Genomic DNA, 22350 nt, shown 5'->3' on the forward strand with positions numbered 1-22350 from the left:
CGGAAACAATTTCTCGATTTATGGTTAACTTTTCTTTCATATTATGCACTTATTATACACTAACACTTCACTTCAATGTTTCTACATATTTATTTTAGGGAAAACTTTAGTATAACGTCCCAGGCTTCGGGTGATGAAATGGGTATGGGCGGAGAGAGGAGATCCTCCAGATCAAGAATATGTATAGATATAGCCCCGGGTAATCTATAGTTTTCGAGATATTTGGATTTAACGTTTAAAATTCGACTATTTAAAGTACGCATTTTTTTGATTTCAAATGAGTTATACACTTATATTTTGCACTTTTATATCCACTAACACTTTACTAATTCGTTTGTACACATTTATTTTACATTATATAGTGCAAAAATAGTTTAATTCAATAATTAAATTATTGTTAGATTCTATTAATTCTGACAATAACAAAAGGGTTGCAAAATTTCACATAATTATGGTGACCTTATCGACATCTTTCGTAATTGAACTGAAAGAAATTAAAACAGATAATACCCCAAATACAGGAATCCAAAACCTAGAGAAATAAACTATTACCAAGCATTGATGTTAAGTATTATGTTATACCCTCTATGACAATATTAGTTTTTCTTGTAGAACTTCTTTTTGCGTTGGCGTTTTAAAATTGAAGAATGATTTAAATATTGAAATAAAGCTATTTTTGCAGCATCTAATATAAAAAAAAATTCTAAAAACGAATTAGTCAAGTGTTAGTGGATATAAAAGTGAAAAATATAAGTGTATAATTCATTTTAAATGGCAAAAATACGTTCTTTAAATAGTTGAAATTTTCAACTTTAAACGTAAATATCTCGAAAACTAAGTTTCCCGCGGCTATATCTATATATATATTCTTGATCTGGAGGATCTCCTCTATCCGCCCATACCCATTTTATCCCGGAAAGCCTGGGACGTTATTCTAAAGCCGACCCTTAATTTATATTAAATATTTAAGTATTTGCTTTAAATAAGCATTTAATTTTTACACAATTTTTGTTATATGATGGCGTAAAAATATGGCAAATCAGCATCATGATCCATTTGTGAAATTATCTGATGCAATAAAACATACGTTTAAGCCATAAAACCTTTTTCTTTTATTAAAATGGAAAATTTAGTTCATAATATTTTGTAGAGGGTAATTGGGTTTTTTTTATTTATTTTGATTGCTTTCATTCGTTTGGATATGGCAACACTTATTATCTGACAACATGGAACCCATTTGTTATTGTTCATATAACGAAAATTGTGTAAAAATAAAATGCTTATTTAAAGCAAATATTTAAATATTTAATATAAAATAAATATGTAGAAACATTTTAGTGAAGTGTTAGTGTATAATAAGTGCATAACATGAAAGAAAAGTTAACCATAAATCGAGAAATTGTAAAATAAAATTTGTGAAATTTTCAACTTAAAATGCGAATATCTCGAAAACTATAAGTTTCCGGCGGCAATAATTATATATATTCATGATCTGGAGAATCTCCTCTATCCAACCATATCCGTATTAACCCTGAAATCGTGGGACGCTAAACTAAAGTTTTCCCATTTGTTGCCTCAAGCGATAACTCGTGCCTAATTTCGTGAAGATACCTCGTCAAATGAAAGAGTTTTCCATACAAGCACTTCATTCCGATTGTTCAGTTTGTATGGCAGCTATATGCTATAGTCACCCGATTTGAATAATTTCTTCGGTTTCCCATACAAACACTTGATTCCGATTGTTCAGTTTGTATGACAGCTATATGCCTTAGTGGTTCGATATCGTTCCGACAAATGAGCAGCTTCTTTGTGAGAAAATGACTGGTGCAAAATTTCAGATCGATAGCTTAAAAACTGAGGGACTAGTTTGTATATATACAGACAGACGGACATGGCTAAATCAACTCAGCTCATCATGCTGATCATTTATGTATATATTTTAAAGGGTCTCCGTGGCAAACTTAATATACCCTGTTCAGGGTATAATTACACACTTTGCACAGATTCTATTGCGTGGTAACTCCTTTCTGCACTGGCGGCATTCGACCGCGGTTTAAAAAAATAACCCTGGTCCAAAATCGGGTGCTCATAATCCAATCGCGTCGAACTCCTTTCCGCACCTAAACTATACATTTACCAACTTTTGAATAGTGTCCAGGATTGCGGGAATAAAATGGTAACGGGTTACCGATATATTACAGGTTATAATTGAAAATTTCAAATAAATCTAAAGTACGTATTTTTCCGATTTTAAATGAATTTTACACTCACTCTTCACTTTTATGTCCTCAATCACTTCACGAACTCGTTTGCACATATTCATTTTACATTATATAGCGCAAAAATAGGTTTATTTCAATATTTTACTTATTGTTCAGTTATAACAATTCACACAATAACAAAAGGGTTAAGAATGACAAATAACCATTGTCACCTCATCGAAATATTTTGTAAATGAACTGAGAGAAATAAAGCAGATTATACCCCAAATAAAAGAATCCAAAACCTAAAAAAAAATATAAAAAAATTGCTCCAAAATAATAAAATTGTTTGTTTCAAAAGTAGCAGTAATAATATCCGTTAGAGAATATTCAGTTTAAAGATGATGTTATACTCCCCATGACTGTTATATTTTCGCTTAGAACTCCTTTTTGTCATGGCGGCCTTCATCTGCGCTTTAAAAGAATAACCCTGGTCGATCTAACATCGAAGTGTACCAAATTTTTTTTCTGCGTAGAACTTTTTTTTGAAGTGGAGGCCTTAGGCCAACGCATAAATGAGTTATATGCGAATGAACTGCGAAAAGGGATTCTACACGAAAAACTAATAATGTGTTATTTCATTCCTGCCATTGGTGTATTGTTTATTTTCCTTTTTATACTCTCGCAAACCTGTTGCTACAGAGTATAATAGTTCTGTTCACCTAACGGTTGTTTGTATCACCTAAAACTAATCGAGTTTAATATAGGGTTATGTATATATAAATGATCAGGATTAAGAGACGAGTTGAAATCCGGTCTGTCCGTCCGTGCAAGCTCTAACTTGAGTAAAAATTGAGATATCTTTATGAAACTTGGTAGACATGTTTCTCGGTACCGTGAGACGGATGGTATTGCAGATGGGTGTAATCGGACCACTGGGAGGGGCATCTGCAGTTAAATTTTTTTTTTTAAGTCTCCTAAACCGCTAATGGTATAATAACAAAATTCACTGGAAGCAAATGTTTTTAGAACCTCTACCTACAGTGTGAACCCCGCCCACTCCCCATATAAAATTAAATTTTATCTCTGGGATGGTATGAGATGACTTTATAGGAACCGCGTTCAAAATTAGACAGTGGTCGTGGCACATCCCACTTTTAGGTGAAAACCCATATCTTGAGATCTGCTTAACCAATTTCAACCAAATTCGGTACATAACATTCTTCTCATATTTCTATGTTATAGTGTGAAAATGGGCGAAATCGGTGTGCAACCACGCCTATTTCCCATATAACCGCATTTTAAATTCCATCTGATGTTTTCACTTTCCAGTATGCAGATCAAGCAACAATGATTATATCGGCGTAAAACTTTGCGTGAAATATGCGTTTAAAGTATGCCAATTGTGACCAAAAATTGTCTAAATCGAACCAAAACTGTTCAAGCCCCTAAGTACTAAATATGTGGACCCCAGTGGCTATAGTTGACCTTCTAACAAAAATATCAGTCAATCCACAAAGAAATCTCAAACGAGTATACCATTTGACTTTGCGAGAGTATAAAATGTTCGGTTACTTCCGAACTTAGCCCTTCCTTACTTGTTTACTTTTGGTTTCTTTGTAAAATATGTAGATAAGGTAACACGGATTATTTGTTAGAATGCAACCCAACTCGAGCTCTACTTCTATTTTGCACTTTTATATCCACTAACACTTTACTAATTCGTTTGTACACATTTATTTTACATTATATAGTGCAAAAATACTTTAATTCAATAATTAAATTATTGTTAGATTCTATTAATTCTGACAATAACAAAAGGGTTGCAAAATTTCAAATAATTATGGTGACCTTATCGACATCTTTCGTAATTGAACTGAAAGAAATTAAAACAGATAATACCCCAAATACAGGAATCCAAAACCTAGAGAAATAAACTATTACCAAGCATTGATGTTAAGTATTATGTTATACCCTCTATGACAATATTAGTTTTTCTTGTAGAACTTCTTTTTGCGTTGGCGTTTTAAAATTGAAGAATGATTTAAATATTGAAATAAAGCTATTTTTGCAGCATCTAATATAAAAAAAAAATCTAAAAACGAATTAGTCAAGTGTTAGTGGATATAAAAGTGAAAAATATAATTGTATAATTCATTTTAAATGGCAAAAATACGTACTTTAAATAGTTGAAATTTTCAACTTTAAACGTAAATATCTCGAAAACTAAGTTTCCCGCGGCTATATCTATGTATATATTCTTGATCTGGAGGATCTCCTCTATCCGCCCATACCCATTTTATCCCGGAAAGCCTGGGACGTTATTCTAAAGCCGACCCTTAATTTATATTAAATATTTAAGTATTTGCTTTAAATAAGCATTTAATTTTTACACAATTTTCGTTATATGATGGCGTAAAAATATGGCAAATCAGCATCATGATCCATTTGTGAAATTATCTGATGCAATAAAACATACGTTTAAGCCATAAAACCTTTTTCTTTTATTAAAATGGAAAATTTAGTTCATAATATTTTGTAGAGGGTAATTGGGTTTTTTTATTTATTTTGATTGCTTTCATTCGTTTGGATATGGCAACACTTATTATCTGACAACATGGAACCCATTTGTTATTGTTCATATAACGAAAATTGTGTAAAAATAAAATGCTTATTTAAAGCAAATATTTAAATATTTAATATAAAATAAATATGTAGAAACATTTTAGTGAAGTGTTAGTGTATAATAAGTGCATAACATGAAAGAAAAGTTAACCATAAATCGAGAAATTGTAAAATAAAATTTGTGAAATTTTCAACTTAAAATGCGAATATCTCGAAAACTATAAGTTTCCGGCGGCAATAATTATATATATTCATGATCTGGAGAATCTCCTCTATCCAACCATATCCGTATTAACCCTGAAATCGTGGGACGCTAAACTAAAGTTTTCCCATTTGTTGCCTCAAGCGATAACTCGTGCCTAATTTCGTGAAGATACCTCGTCAAATGAAAGAGTTTTCCATACAAGCACTTCATTCCGATTGTTCAGTTTGTATGGCAGCTATATGCTATAGTCACCCGATTTGAATAATTTCTTCGGTTTCCCATACAAACACTTGATTCCGATTGTTCAGTTTGTATGACAGCTATATGCCTTAGTGGTTCGATATCGTTCCGACAAATGAGCAGCTTCTTTGTGAGAAAATGACTGGTGCAAAATTTCAGATCGATAGCTTAAAAACTGAGGGACTAGTTTGTATATATACAGACAGACGGACATGGCTAAATCAACTCAGCTCATCATGCTGATCATTTATGTATATATTTTAAAGGGTCTCCGTGGCAAACTTAATATACCCTGTTCAGGGTATAATTACACACTTTGCACAGATTCTATTGCGTGGTAACTCCTTTCTGCACTGGCGGCATTCGACCGCGGTTTAAAAAAATAACCCTGGTCCAAAATCGGGTGCTCATAATCCAATCGCGTCGAACTCCTTTCCGCCCCTAAACTATACATTTACCAACTTTTGAATAGTGTCCAGGATTGCGGGAATAAAATGGTAACGGGTTACCGATATATTACAGGTTATAATTGAAAATTTCAAATAAATCTAAAGTACGTATTTTTCCGATTTTAAATGAATTTTACACTCACTCTTCACTTTTATGTCCTCAATCACTTCACGAACTCGTTTGCACATATTCATTTTACATTATATAGCGCAAAAATAGGTTTATTTCAATATTTTACTTATTGTTCAGTTATAACAATTCACACAATAACAAAAGGGTTAAGAATGACAAATAACCATTGTCACCTCATCGAAATCTTTTGTAAATGAACTGAGAGAAATAAAGCAGATTATACCCCAAATAAAAGAATCCAAAACCTAAAAAAAATATAAAAAAATTGCTCCAAGATAATAAAACTGTTTGTTTCAAAAGTAGCAGTAATAATATCCGTTAGAGAATATTCAGTTTAAAGATGATGTTATACTCCCCATGACTGTTATATTTTCGCTTAGAACTCCTTTTTGTCATGGCGGCCTTCATCTGCGCTTTAAAAGAATAACCCTGGTCGATCTAACATCGAAGTGTACCAAATTTTTTTTCTGCGTAGAACTTTTTTTTGAAGTGGAGGCCTTCGGCCAACGCATAAATGAGTTATATGCGAATGAACTGCGAAAAGGGATTCTACACGAAAAACTAATAATGTGTTATTTCTTTCCTGCCATTGGTGTATTGTTTATTTTCCTTTTTATACTCTCGCAACCTGTTGCTACAGAGTATAATAGTTCTGTTCACCTAACGGTTGTTTGTATCACCTAAAACTAATCGAGTTTAATATAGGGTTATGTATATATAAATGATCAGGATTAAGAGACGAGTTGAAATCCGGTCTGTCCGTCCGTGCAAGCTCTAACTTGAGTAAAAATTGAGATATCTTTATGAAACTTGGTAGACATGTTTCTCGGTACCGTGAGACGGATGGTATTGCAGATGGGTGTAATCGGACCACTGGGAGGGGCATCTGCAGTTAAATTTTTTTTTTAAGTCTCCTAAACCGCTAATGGATAATAACAAAATTCACTGGAAGCAAATGTTTTTAGAACCTCTACCTACAGTGTGAACCCCGCCCACTCCCCATATAAAATTAAATTTTATCTCTGGGATGGTATGAGATGACTTTATAGGAACCGCGTTCAAAATTAGACAGTGGTCGTGGCACATCCCACTTTTAGGTGAAAACCCATATCTTGAGATCTGCTTAACCAATTTCAACCAAATTCGGTACATAACATTCTTCTCATATTTCTATGTTATAGTGTGAAAATGGGCGAAATCGGTGTGCAACCACGCCTATTTCCCATAAAACCGCATTTTAAATTCCATCTGATGTTTTCACTTTCCAGTATGCAGATCAAGCAACAATGATTATATCGGCGTAAAACTTTGCGTGAAATATGCGTTTAAAGTATGCCAATTGTGACCAAAAATTGTCTAAATCGAACCAAAACTGTTCAAGCCCCTAAGTACTAAATATGTGGACCCCAGTGGCTATAGTTGACCTTCTAACGAAAATATCAGTCAATCCACTAAGAAATCTCAAACGAGTATACCATTTGACTTTGCGAGAGTATAAAATGTTCGGTTACTTCCGAACTTAGCCCTTCCTTACTTGTTTACTTTTGGTTTCTTTGTAAAATATGTAGATAAGGTAACACGGATTATTTGTTAGAATGCAACCCTTTCGTTATTGTGTTAATAAAAATAATGGAATAAAAGTTAACTATTGATTAAAGTTATTTTAGCACTAATTAATATAAAATAGATGTGTGGAAACGAATTAATGTAGTGTTAGTAAATATAAAAGTGAAAAATATATGTGTAAAATCCTAAGAAAAAACATGGCTGGGCTTCAGTATAGCATTGTCCATGTTAAAAAGCGTATAGGCGGATAGAGATTGTTCTCCAAATTAAGAATATATATACATTTAGCCGAAAGATATTTATAGTTTTCCAGATATAAAGTCCAAAAATTCACAAATTAAAGTATTTAATTTTTCTATGTTTTATGAATTTTACACTTAAATTATTCAATATTATATGCACTAACACATGATTAAATAGCTTTTGCACATTTATTTAATCATAAATAGTGCATAAATAGTTTCAAATTATCATTATAGTTTTCTTAAATTTTACTTATTTGCACAATAACAAAAAGGTTGCTTGCAAACCAATAATAAGTGTTACCATACCCATATTTTGCAAATGAACAACTCGACTTTGAGCGGGAATATCCAAAACTATAAGTTTTCTGCGCTATATATACATATTGCTTGTATATAATCTACCTAAACTTCGATATACTAATTCCAATGATCCACCAATAATTTTAGGATCCCTATAATCCCTATAATGATTTTCCGGAAGCTCTGCATAATACCCGTCTATAGCTGTAATAGCTCTTCATTCGACGAAAACCGCATTCCACAAAGGACTTGTTTCAGGTTTCTGAAGAGGTAGGAGTCGCTGGAAGTCAAATCTGGTAAATACGGTGGATACTCCAGCAATCCTTTATTTAATTTGTCATTGTTAAAAAACCTTTGTGAGCAGGTGCATTGCCCTGATGAGAAATTAATTTTTGTGCTGCAAACTAGGTCTTTTCTCACATATTTGTTTATCCAGCTGATCCAAAAGGCTGCAATAATATTCAGAGTTGATTGTTTTATCTTTCTGAAGATAATCAATGCACTCCAAAAAAACTGATGCCATAACCTTCTTTGCTGATCGTTGTGACTTCACCTGCTTTGGAGCTGAACAACCAGCTTCAGTTCTTTGTGAACGTTTTGGTTCAATTTGGGATTATGGTGGTAGATCCAAGTATCATCCATAGTTTAAAAACGAAACAAGAAATCGGCTTAGTTCTGCTTAAAACGCTCCAAATTATTCTAAGAAATTTATTTTCGATTCAGTTTTTGTTGAATTGATCCCCATCTAAAATATGACGTACTCGTTCGTCTGAGATGCCTATAGCAATTTCACTCTTAGTCAAACTTGGATCTTTACTAACAATATTATGAACTTGATCAATGATTTCTGGCGTGGTTGCGGTTTTTGGTCGTTCTTCGTGTGGATGGTCTTCAAGCCAGTACGACCACGTTTAAATTCACCAGCCAAAAATTCAACGGTGCGTTTTGAAGGTGAGGACTCCTTATACACTTCTAACAATTGTTCATAAATTTCTTTTGGTTGTAAACCTTTCAAAACAAATATATATTTAATATTTTCCATATTAAAAAAATACTCGTAACACGTCAACTTCAAAAGGCTTGTAAACAAAGAATTAATTGACTGAATGAATGTAGTAGTTGTGGTTGTTGTTGTTGTAACGGTTATCTAGTCCCCGCTTGGATGATAAGTGATAATTTGGTTGTCGTCGCGGTCATCTAACGGGAGGCCCAAGAAACAGGCTGTTTCGACGGAGTCGGACCATAGGGAAAAGGGTGTTAGATGAGTTGGGTTTGTTGGGCATGCAAAGAGGTGGTTAGTATCATGCGGAGCCTCATTGCACGCAGGACATATCTTTAGAATAACGGGATCTATTCTGGATAAGTAGGAGATTAACCTGCTACAATAACCAGAACGAAGTTGCGCGGGGGTCACTCTGGTTTCGCGAGGCAACTCGAGCTCTACTTCTGCTATGGGTGGTGGTTTGACTTCTAGTACGCCAATTACTGAATGGCGGTCAGTGCTTGTCTGTAGTTCGTTGCGTCCGAAGTCCGGTCGGCGTACTGTCTGATGTCGTCGACGTAATCAAGGAATGACCTCTTGATGTTCCTAGGAGGCGGTTCCGCTTCAAAAAAACGACTGCAGGGGTGGTTTCTGCGAAACCAGCAGACTCCTTGCAGAGAAAAAGCGAGAAAGGTCGGAGTAGTAGCAGTTTACTTTTGAGCACATGCCATCGATTCCATTGCCCGACGTCAATATCGTGCAGTCATCAGCGTACGAGGTCACGGAAATTCCCGCTGATGGTTGGGGGAGTATCGAAATGTAGAAATTAAACAGTAGTGGGGAGAGGACACCGCCCTGTGGAACACCCTGTTTAATTTTTCTAAGCTTGGAGTTTTGGCCTCGACACAGTACGGATGAATGCCGACGCTCAGGTAATTCATTGTCCACCGCTTCAGCTCTGGAGGGAGCGTTGATTGTTGTAGGTCCTCAAGTAGCGTTGTGTGATTGACTGTGTTAACTGGGTAGTGCGTTGAAGGTGCTCTCAGTAAATTCTGTGAAGCCGACCCAGTTAGCTTTGTTAAAGTTAATGAAGGTGCGGTTGTCCACAGAAATAAAGTCGGGAGGTTTTTCGATCGAGATAATTATGGGCAGATGGTCTGATGCAAGAGTTAGCATAGGTCGCCAGGTTATGCTATTTATCAGACCGCCGCTAGCAATGGTAATATCGGGCGAGCTATTACAGGTGCCCATAATTCTGGTGGGGGCTTCGTCATTCATTGTGCAGAATGTCGAATCGTCAATCTGTTCCGCCAGCTCCATCCCCCTACGATCATTTGACAGGCAGGAGTGCCACAGATCGTGGTGCGCGTTAAAGCCACCTAGCACCAAACGGTTTTCACCACGAAGCAGCGCACCTATGTTCGGCTGAGATCCTGTTGGGCAACATGTAACTGGGAGGATGTATATATTGAATATCTCGAGCTCGACATCGCCTCACCGGATCAGCTATACCTTGACATTCAAGGGTAGTGTCCCTGTGGTCGATGTCGCCATCGATTAAACGATATTGCACGGTATTGTGCAGTATGAAGGCTAGGCCTCCACCATTATCTTGCTCGCGATCCTTACGCAAAACGTTGAAACCTGCACAACTCAGAAGATCTGAGCGGCTGTTTAACTGGGTTCCTTGGACCGCAGCTATCGATACGCGTTCCCGGCTCATATATGCTTATATAACTATCTCCTCGATCTTACTCTGGAGTCCGTTGCAGTTAAATTGTAGAATTCGCGTTTGTCGCAGGTGTCCGGTTGTGATCCTGGGGGTGAGGGAGGTACGTGTAGGTGGTGGTTGTTGCAGCTGTAATATACGCATGGGCGGTTGTCGCACTGTGGTGTTATTTGGCGACGCCACTTGATGGGATTGCGGGGGCAGACTCCTACAGCATGGGGCAACATATGACGCACTCCACTCACGTGTGGTGCGCAGGCCGGAACACGACAGAAAGTGACATCGCGGCCCGGGTTGGACTCGATGCCAGCACGGGTCAAAAGAATACGGAGCAACCCTGTTGCTAGGTGTTGCTCTAATGACGACAAATTTAAACTAACACTTACCGATCCAAACAGGGTTAGATCGCCGAAACAGCAGCTAGTAGTGCTATTTCTTGGTGAGACCAACCAACTTTCCAATATATATTCTTAATCTGGAGAACATCCTCTATCCGCCCATATCCACATTATCCCCGAATTCGGGGGATGCTATACTAAAATTTTCGTAAAAATATATATACATATCTAGTTGCCGCTGACTCATAGTTTTTGAGGTATATGCATTTAAAGTTTAAAAACTTAACTATTTAAAGAGCGTGTTGTTTATAATGAATTTTACACTTATATTTTTAACACTTCCCTAATTAGTTCCTTCTCATTTGTATTAAATAGGGCAAAACTAACTTTAATTATACTCTAGCAACCTGTTGCTACAGAGTATAATAGTTTTGTTCACCTAACGGTTGTTTGTATCACCTAAAACTAATCGAGTTAGATATAGGTTTATATATACTACATAAATGATCAGGATGAAGAGACGAGTTGAAATCCGGGTGACTGTCTGTCCGTCTGTTCGACCGTCTGTTCAAGCTGTAACTTGAGTAAAAACTGAGATATCTTTATGAAACTTGGTAGGCATATTTCTTGGTACCGGTATTGCAGATGGGCGAAATCGGACCACTGCTACGCCCACAAAACGCCATTAATCAAAAACAAATAAATTGCCATAACTAAGCTCTGCAATAAGATACAAGACTGTTATTTGGTACATAGGATCACATTAGGGAGGGGCATTTGCAGTTCAAATTTTTTTTTTAAGTGGGCGTGGTCCCGCCCATAATAGGTTTAATGTGCATATCTCCTAAACCGCTAATGCTATAATAAGAAAATTCACTGCAAGCAAATATTTTTAGAACCTCTACCTATAGTGTGAAAATAGTTGAAATCGGGTGGCAACTCCGCCCACTCCCCATATCACGGTACTGTTAAAAAATACTAAAAGCGCGATAAATCAAGCACTAAACACGCCAGAGACATTAAATTTTATCTCTGGGATGGTAAGAGTTCACTTTATAGGAACCGCCTTCAAAATTAGTCAATGGGTGTGGCACCGCCCACTTTTAGGTTTAAACCCATATCTTGGGATCCGCTTAACCGATTTCAACCAAATTCGGTGCATAACGTTCTTTTCATATTTCTATGTTATAGTGCGAAAATGAGCGAAACCGGACTACAACCACGCCTATTTCCCATATAACACCATTTTCTATTCCATCTGATTCTTTCACTTTCTACAATGCATATCAAGCAACAATGAATAATACGTTTAAAGTATGCCACCTTGTGACCAAAAATTGTCTAAATCGAACCAAAACTGTTCAAGCCCCTAAGTACTAAATATGTGAACCCCAGTGCCTATAGTTGACCTTCTACCGAAAATATCAGTCGATCCACAAAGAAATCTCAAACGAGTATACCATTTGACTTTGCGAGAGTATAAAATGTTCGGTTACATCCGAACTTAGCCCTTCCTTACTTGTTAAATTTTAACTTTGAATCAAATCCATTTATTCATACAATAATAAAATGGTTGTATGCGAACAAAAAATAAGTATTACCAGATTTTGCAAACGAATAAAAGTAAATAAGAAGAAAAGGATTTTACCGTCAATACAAAATTCCTAATCGTGTGATGAATAACACAAAATCTTTCAGTTGACCAAGGTCGCCAATGCAGATAGGATTTCTACGCGAAAAAACTGAGGGCATCGGGTGTTGGATCAAACATCGATATAGATAAAAAGTTATATATGTATATACATAAATGATCAGGATGACGAGACGAGTTGAAATCTGGCTGTCTGTCTGTGCGTCCGTCTGTGCAAGCGATAACTTTAAGATATCGGAATGAAATTTAATACACGTGTTCCTTGGCAAAAAAGAGACGAGTTCGTAGATGGGCGTAATCAGGCCGATGCTACATCCACAAAACGCTATTAAACGCAGTCCTATAAAGAGGCATAACTAAATTCCAAATTAAGATATAGAACTGCAAATTGCCCAATGGAATGCAGTAGCAAGGGGCACCATGGGCTAAAAAAGAGAAAAAGGGTATGGCCCGGCCTCCAAGTATTTTGATGTACATATGTATCTCCTAAATCACTTCAAATGTACAATAACAAAATTTGCTCAGGGCAATTCCCTTAAGCATCCCCACCGACACTGAAAATAGATGAAGTCGGATGATAATCCCGCCTACTTCCCATATAACGGTTCTGTTTAAAACTACTAAAAGCATGATAAATCAATAAATAAATACGCAGAGACATTAAATTGTACACTTATGATGGTACGAGAGGACTTTACAGGAGCCGGGGTCCAAATCAAAATCATGCGTGGCATCACCCTCATCTAGGTGAAAACCCATTTCTCAGGACCCACTGGACCGATATCGACAAAATTTGGTACGTAATATTATCTGGACATTCCTAGTTCCAGTACTTTATACCGCATATATCGGCCAATTTGTGAGTTATTTTAGTGAAAACGGGAGAGCGTGTTTTATTAATAACAATGTATCTTTGTGCCTCAAATAATTAAATCGGGAGAAAACTTGCCTTAGGTATATTGGTGATAGTAAGAGTACCATAACGAGAAGTATATTATTAGTATGTGGCATGGTAATAGTATGTGCTATTGCCAAAAATAGATAAAATTGGGTGTACACATACCTTAGAGCCCATATTCATACAATAGACATATATATAATAGCTGTTATTTCGGCGATCTAAATATGTTTGGATCAGTAAGTTTTAGTTTAAGATTGTCTCTTTAGAGCAACACCTAGCAGCAGGGTTGTTCCGTCTTCTTCTGATCAAGTCCAACCCGGGCACTGAGGAATTCTTCTGCTGCGTTTGCGCGAAAAGGCTCCATCCAAACTGCACCTCGTTTAGGTGCAACACATGTAATGGATGGGGTTATCTCAAGACCCCGTCACACCTTAAGGCCCATAGGGAGGGGATCACAAGTTATGTGGCCCCGTGTTGCCAACGCACAACTGCTACAGCTGCATCAACGGTCTTGCAATCTGCAGCATGTTCGCGCAGTTCGCCGCCATTCCAGTCGAGCGGCCAATAAATAAAGACCTCCACGGCCCTAAGGAGCTCACACATCATGACTCCCAGTTTGACCAAAGGTTTCAACGTTATACGTAAGAATCGCGAGCGAGACAATGGTGGAGGCCTAGCTTTCATACTGCACAACACCTTGCTATATCGTCATATCGATGGTAACATCGACCGCAGGGATACTATCCTAGAATGTCAAGGTATTGCTATCCAGTCTGGCAATGTCGAGCTCGAGATATATAATACATGTATCGCCGCCGTTACATGTTGGCCAACAGGATATCACTCGAACATAGGTGCGCTTCTTCGTGGTGAAAACCATTTGCTGCTGGGCAACTTTAACGCGCACCACGACACTCTTGCTTGTCGAAACAATCGTAGGGGGATAGAGATGGCGGAATAGATAGACGATTCCCGGATAGATAGCTCGCCGGATATTACCATCGCTAGCGGTGTTCTGATAAATAGCTTAACCTGGCGACCTATGCTTACTCTCGGATCAGAGCATCTGCTCATAATTACCCGATCGTTTTTTAACAAAGCTAACTGGGCTGGTTTTTTAACAAAGCTAACTGGAGAACACCTTCACCGCTCTACTCATTCTTACGTCATCGTTGGCGAGCATCAATTCCGCAAGGTGATCGCTGCTGCTATTGCTATCTTAATATCGGGTAGAAGAATCGGGGAACTCCGCCCAAATTTCCCAGCCGAAGCAGCTGTATTAGCCAACGAGCGGGACACCTTACGCCATGCAGATCCCTCTGATCCTCGAATAAGGGATCTCAATTTGGAGATTCGGCCCAGGGTAAACCAACATAAGTGGACAAAATGCGTAGAGCATCTGAAGTCCTACAACCTCTCCACCGGTGTAAGTAAGCTTTGGACTACCGTCAAGGCCTTGTCTAATCCGAGGAGACATGACGACCGGGTTGAAATTTAATTCCATGGCCTTGCCTCGGTCCCGAAGAAGTGCGCGAGCTATTTTAGCCGGCAATTCACACTGCACCGTTCGACAGACAAGGTCAAACGATACGTTACCCGACACCAGCGCAAAATGCCAAACGACTGCGCCCCATTTACTTTCACCGATGGGGAGGTTCAGAATGTCATCAACATGGCAAAATCGTTTAAATTCATTGGAGTAAGCTATCTCACCAAGGTCCTCAACCTACCGCTGACTACTCTTCCACCTGATGTTTGGAAAGTCGGAAGAGTGGTCCCACTACTGAAAGTATTATCGTCCGATAACTCCTTTCACCAGTAGTGTAGACATTTGAGGCCTACCACCACCTGAGTATGGCAGCCCACCAGCATGGCTTCCAAAATATGCACAGTGCCACCACAGCACTTAGCGTCATAAACGCTGGGATAGTTCATGGCCTAAACCTAAAGCCACTGTGAGAGGACGATCCTCGTAGCGTTGGACTTGTCAAAAGCTTTTGACACAGTCAATCAAATGACGCTACTTGTGGACAGAGAACAATTCACGCTCCCTCCAGGGCTGAATCGGTGGACAATGAACTACCTGAGCGGTCAGCATTCATCCGTACTATTTCCAGGTCAAAACTTCAAACTTAGAAGAATTAAACAGCCCTAAAATTTTAGGCGTGCCATTAGGCAGTATGTGCTCCTTCACTCCTCACACGACCGCGATAACTGCCAAAGTACAGAGTCGCAACAAATACCTCAAGTTGCTTTCCGGCAACTCATGGCGAATAGACAAAGAAACGTTGACAACATACGAGTACAAGACAATCGACCGACCGGTCTTAAACCACGCCGCACCGATATGGTCGCCTTAATTTAGTGCAACGCAGACGAAGAAGCTTCAGTCATGTCAGAACACTGCACTTCATGGGATGCTTCTCTCCAAGCAGTTTCTGCTGGGATGTTTTCGCAGAAACCACCCCTGCAGTCGTTTGTTTGAAGCGGAACCGCCTCCTAGGAACATAAAGAGGTCCTTTGTTGACTACGTAGATGACATTGCACAGTACACCGACCAGACTTCGTACGCAAAAATAATTTTATGCCATCCGTATAAGGACTTTCCGGATGCTCTGCAAAATACCCGTCTACGGCTGTAATAGCTTCTTCATTCGCTGAAAAAAGCTTTTTACGAAGGAATTGTTTCAGGTTTCTGAAGAGGTAGTAATCGCTGGGAGCCAAATCTGGTGAATACGGTGGATGCTCAAACAATTCGTACTATAATTCTTTGAATTTTGTTATTTTTAAAGCACCTATGTGAGCAGGCGCATTGTCCTGATGAAAAATGGTTTTTTGTGTTGCAAACTAGGTCTTTTCTCACAAATTTGTTCATTCAGCTGATCCAAAAGGCTGCAATAATATTCAGAGTTGATTGTTTTACCTTTTGGAAATAATCAATCCACAAAATTCCTCTTTGCATCCCAAAAAACTGATGTCATAACCTTCTTTGCTGATCGTTGTGACTTACCCTGCTTTGGAGCTGAACAACCAGCTTCAGTCCATTGTAATCGTTCTTGTTTCAATTTAGGATCATGGTGGTAGAACCAAGTATCATCCAGCTTTTTCATATGTAATTCCCCATCTAAAATATGAAGTACTCGCTCGTCTGAGATGCGTATGACATGAGCAATTTCGGTGAGGACTCCTCTTACCCTAACAATTGTTCATAAATTTCCTTTGCTTTTAAACCTTTTAAAACAAAGCATCCAATCACTGCGTGATATTATTTATTTAATTATTTAAACGCCAATCGGCAATATACATAGATATAATAAATAATTAAAGTATTATACAAAAGTGGCTAGGGTATTTTAGTGTAATACCTGGAAAATATTTAAATATATGTAAGTTAATATGAAATTCAGACTTGATTTAGATGTAATTCAGACGAGCAGGTGTCTCTTGGTGTTTTCGGTAAAAGCAGCGTATGTTCCTCCATAGAAATCAATTTCACCTTGAAGTGAATTTACTAAATTAGCCAGTCTATTCTGAGGACCATTGATAACATAATTTTTCTTGGATTTCGATGTTTTTAGTAATCTATTTCGCCTCAGGGTAAGACCAGCAGGGGCGAGTTCAAAACTGTTTAGGATATCATGAGCATCAGTGATGTTATTGACTACTTTGTAGAAAAAGCAGAGGTCAGCGACCTGTCGACGAGAAGACAGTTTGTTTAGACAGTAGCACTGGTAGACCTCAACAATAGAGCAGATGTAATATAGAGTTAATAATTTTTAGACTATTTAAAAACATAACAAATCAACAAAAGAAGAATTTTGGAAATTTTGGAAAAAAAAATATATATATATAATATAGAGTTAATAAGTTTTAGACTATTTAAAAACTTAACAAATCAACAAAAGAAGAATTTTGGAAACAATTACAATCAGGCATGTTCCAAAAACCGAATGAAATTGATGTGATCTCGTTTTTACAAATTTGATTAAGGTGTTCTGCAAACCGAATTATTTCATTTATTACGAAGCCTTTCTTTTTACCATCGAAACTGGTATTGGCTTTTTTAACTTCGCAGCATTTTACCGAGAAAGCAAGTTTGTATTTAAAATGATAATCGACTAAGTAATACACACATATTAAGGTATCAGAAATTTCACAATTTTTCACTACAACAGAGAGCACTGCTACGATTTCTTGCAAAGGGACGTTTTTAAATGTCCGAAAGAGGCAGGCCTTTCATTAATAAGAACCACCCTATCGAAGGAACTTAGTTGAGTAATAGAGGTTTCAGAACGAACATTGTATTGAGGACGGATTGAATTGGAAATGCATGACAATGATATAACAAAATCTAAACGGCTTTTCTTGGGAAATTTTGGTTACCTATGATTGTATTGATGGCAGGCATGTTAAATTATTTCTACAGTATCCCAGTGGCTATTGAGTTCAGTTGCAAGCTCCCTCCACGACGTTTGTATCTGCATTTTGTCTCCTTTCAAAATCCTTAGACGAAATCTTTCTTATTTTCCATAAAATTAGGTACAACTTTTTTTGTTAAATATTTTTGTGTTTGCTACAAAAGAATAGCAAAATTATGAAATATATATGAGCATTATACCATTAATCAAATTTCACACGTTAAGTTAGGTTCCGGCTACTTGTCGCATTTTACACTGGCCATTGCAAGCTCAAGAAGCAACATAAGCAAGGCCTCTTGTGCAAACTACAGGTTCTGCGACATGGAGCCGGAAACTCCAGGCACACCAGACAACACAGCAGTCTGAAGACGCAGGATTAAGATCCATGTTTCTGAATAGGGATTACATCGCCTCAATGTGCTGGATCTAAGTGAGTTTATGTGATTTAGGGAAGAGCACAATAGACCGGTGTATACGTCGTTTCTTTTTATCTATCTAAGTTAGGTATTCAGACTGATATTTGGAGAGCTAGAAAAGCCGGCTCGTTGTGATCAAAAGACAGTTGCATATCAACAAAGCGCTGAGGCCAGCCACTGTGCCTGGTTTTAAGATATTAGGACTACTAAGATGCTTCAACTTTAGTTTAACAAAAGTTGGACAGTGGAAGAAAAAGTGTCTAGATCCCCGCGTAAGTACGAAGGCAGTATCCAGTAAGAACTCCTGTCATTGCGATGAGATGAACGTTGGTAAGAACAAATAATTCAATAGACTTCTTACGTTCCACTTTGGGTCAGAAAAATATCACTGTCGCATAGGTGCTGGTTGCTAACTAACGCTTACTGAGTTCACACGTTCCAAAGGTCGGAACCCGACCCCGTCTGATGAGATTAGGTAGGGTTACCTTTGTTGCGAGCTCTTCAGTTTTACAGTTTCCAGCAATTCATGATACTATTGCTGGTGAGGTCGGAAATTCCTTGACTAATTGAGTGCGCTGTTAGTGAGACCCGCTCTGCTGTTGGATTTAGTATAGTTTTGCTTGAAAAATACTACTGAGATCTGGGATCCTGAAGCTAAAGTTGGTGGATTGCTCTTGACAGAAAACTCTCCCTCCATCCTTCCCCCGCCTCTATATCACACGTTATAATTTTTTTGTTTTAAAATTATATGAATTCGGTTTTCAGAACAAGACATATAATTTCAAAATCACATCGATTAAGTTTTTCGATTTTTGGAACAGGCAAATTTGATTTTCAACCCAAACATTGCGTTTGTATGTGAAAGTGAAATGTAGAACATAGCTGAATGTTCTTTTATACATTTATACAATATATATATGTACCCACGAGAAATAATATCGTATACACGATATGAGTCATTAAAAATATTTTTTGAGCTGCACCGAAATGTGTACTCCTTATTGATATTCTTAAGACTCACTTGTTACATAGATCTTAGTGCTAGTTATACTGAATATATACATATACCATATATACATATATGTGAGTGTGTTTACTAAGTGGCAGTTTACACAAAAAAAAAATATTAGAAAATTCCTGTCATAAATTTGGCCTTGAAAATATTAGTAGCCTTCTACAATTATTTTTTTCAGAAATTGAAAAGGGCGTAACTCGAATAGAAAGTTTGTTTTTGGTAATTTTTTCAAAAAGTTTTGCTTAAATTGATTATAATAGGCATTAAATAGATTATAATATAATATAATATAATGGATATTATCCAATTTATTGTATATATTTTTTATTTTTAAGTATTTATAACCACCGAAACAAAAAATAATTATTAAAAGGAAAGTTAAAGAAAATGAAATTCAATTCGTATAAAGGTGAAAACTTTACATAAAGCTTGCTATTCTTTTTCATAGGGCAAATTAGTATAAAAATCGTGACAAACTGCTGGTATAAAGGATTTGAGATCATTAAGATGTTTCCAAATTTTTGTAAGAAATGTTTAATCTGTTGGTATGTAATGGAGCATGTTGGGAGTCATGAAAATTTGTTGCACATCGTTGGGGAAGAATAGTATATTCGTCTTTAATGTTTGTTTTAAAATAAATAACTTCAATATTATGATGATGTTACCTGGACGAATAGAAGAGTAACGCTTAAGATAAGGGTCGTAATCTAGAAAATATGAATGAGTAAGGTGTTGTTGTTATTTTTATTTGTATAAGCAAATGTATTAAATCGCACTCCAATTGACTGTGTCCGACTATTAAATATTTATGCTCAATTGTTATGTTTTTTTTTAATTCATAAAGATAGCAATGCGTTTGACAATATGACATTGCAGCCTTCAGAATATTATGACGTGGTGAATAACTGGTGACTAAAGTAAACACTTCTTAAAGTGTTTAACAATACATGTGGTGAAAATATACGCTACAAGATTCCCTTCAGACTCATCCCAAATATGATTATCAGACTCGTGAGTAATGATATTGTAAATAGTGAAATTATGTACCTGTAATTTCATTTTATAATATAAGGCACTAGCATTTGTTTGGGGAATCAATGTTACTGCTTGCATATCCATGCATAATAATAAAAACAATTCAGGCTTGCCAATTTCAATAACGTTTTACTTTTCTTCTTTTATCTCATCGATCTGTGACTATCATATTGATCCTCAGTTATGTTTTTTGCCTCAAATGATACACAAGTATAATTTTATACAAATGCTTAGTATTGCAAATAACGGATACATTTTTATAACATTTTAACTAATTTCAATAACTAAAATGATGTTAACATTAATATAAATAAATCTATTCGAATTAATGTTTTGTGATGTGGAGCTTGACATGTTCGGCTTGACATTAATCATCATATATCAATAAATCATTTTTATACTCTCGCAACCTGCTGCTACAGAGTATAATAGTTTTGTTCACCTAACGGTTGTTTGTATCACCTAAAACTAATCGAGTTAGATATAGGGTTATATATATATAAATGATCAGGATGAAGAGACGAGTTGAAATCCGAGTGACTGTCTGTCCGTCCGTCCGTGCAAGCTCTAACTTGAGTAAAAATTGAGATATCTTTATGAAACTTGGTAGACATGTTTCTTGGTAGCGTGAGACGGTTGGTATTGCAGATGGGCGTAATCGGACCACTGCCACGCCCACAAAACGCCATTAATCAAAAACAAATAACTTGCCATAACTAAGCTCCGCTATAAGATACAAGACTGTTATTTGGTACACACACTGTTATTTGGTATCACATTAGGGAGGGGCATCTGCAGTTAAAACTTTTTTTTAAAAAGTGGGCGTGGTCCCGCCTCTAATAGGTTTAATGTGCATATCTCCTAAACCGCTAATGCTATAATAACAAAATTCACTAGAAGGAAATGTTTTTAGCACTTCTATTGACGGTGTGAAAATAGTTGAAATCGGGTGGCAACTCCGCCCACTCCCCATATAACGGTACTGTTTAAAACTACTAAAAGCGCGATAAATCAAGCACTAAACACGCCAGAAACATTAAACTTTATCTCTGAGATGGTATAAATTGGCTTTATAGGAACCGCGTTCAAAATTAGTCAGTGGGCGTGTCACCGCCCACTTTTAGGTGAAAACCCATATCTTGGGATCTGCTTCACCAATTTCAACCAAATTCGGTGCATAACGTTCTTTTCATGTTTCTATGTCATAGTGCGAAAATGGGCGAAATCGAACTACAACCACGCTTACTTCCCATGTAACACCATTTTCAATTCCATCTGATTCTTTCACTTTCCACTATGCAAATCAGGTAACAATGATTATATCGGAGTAAAACTTTGCGTGAATAATACGTTTAAAGTATGCCACCTTGTGACCAGAAATTGTCTAAATCGAACCAAAACTGTTCAAACCCCTAAGTACTAAATATGTGGACCCCACTGCCTATAGTTGACCTTCTACCGAAAATATCAGTCAATCCACAAAGAAATCTCAAACGAGTATACCATTTGACTTTGCGAGAGTATACAATGTTCGGTTACATCCGAACTTAGCCCTTCCTAACTTGTCAAAATAGCTTTCATCGCAAGCGGTCAACTAATTCTTTGCAAAACATGAAAATTATGTTTCAGAGATAAATGTTTTGAGTTTTCCTTTGAGCTTTAATAGAAATGTGGGTGAGTCTTTTTTAAACTGTTGAATTCACAGAATTTTTTAAAACAAAGATATAAACATAAAAAAAAAACAAAATGTACGTTAACAAATAGCTATTTTTAACCTTATATAGCGTCTACCAATAAGGATGACGTGATTTTGACGGCTCGTGGCGGCCATGTCTGTTTACAGATTTAGAACAGTTCAAAAAAATCATCTCAGTTAAAGCCCATTTCTAGCTTAATGGCTT

General features: G+C 36.8%; 1 protein-coding gene, 1 long non-coding RNA gene and 1 pseudogene across 8 annotated transcripts in view; 1 reads left to right on the plus strand and 2 right to left on the minus strand.

Moving 5' to 3' along the window:
- Pka-C1 (Protein kinase, cAMP-dependent, catalytic subunit 1) overlaps nucleotides 1–22350 on the plus strand; it is a 131485-nt gene that overhangs the window by 23828 nt on the left and 85307 nt on the right. Inside the window, exon 1 of one of the 7 annotated variants that reach the window (XM_070106596.1) lies at nucleotides 13344–13460. The exons of the other annotated variants lie outside the window; for them this stretch is intronic. The gene's annotated coding sequence lies outside the window, so the exon portion shown is untranslated. Of the gene's footprint in view, nucleotides 1–13343; nucleotides 13461–22350 lie in introns of those variants that run through there. 7 annotated transcript variants of the gene reach the window in all.
- Nucleotides 16978–19349, minus strand: LOC118682634 (uncharacterized). Its single transcript, XR_004978468.2, has 3 exons — nucleotides 18885–19349; nucleotides 17949–18138; nucleotides 16978–17257 (listed from the first exon to the last, which is right to left on the minus strand). It is a non-coding gene; the product is annotated as an uncharacterized lncRNA (long non-coding RNA).
- LOC138856054 (uncharacterized) lies at nucleotides 19847–20590 on the minus strand (annotated as a pseudogene).

This window comes from Bactrocera oleae, chromosome 3, assembly GCF_042242935.1.
Source record: "Bactrocera oleae isolate idBacOlea1 chromosome 3, idBacOlea1, whole genome shotgun sequence".
Lineage (NCBI taxonomy): Eukaryota > Metazoa > Arthropoda > Insecta > Diptera > Tephritidae > Bactrocera > Bactrocera oleae.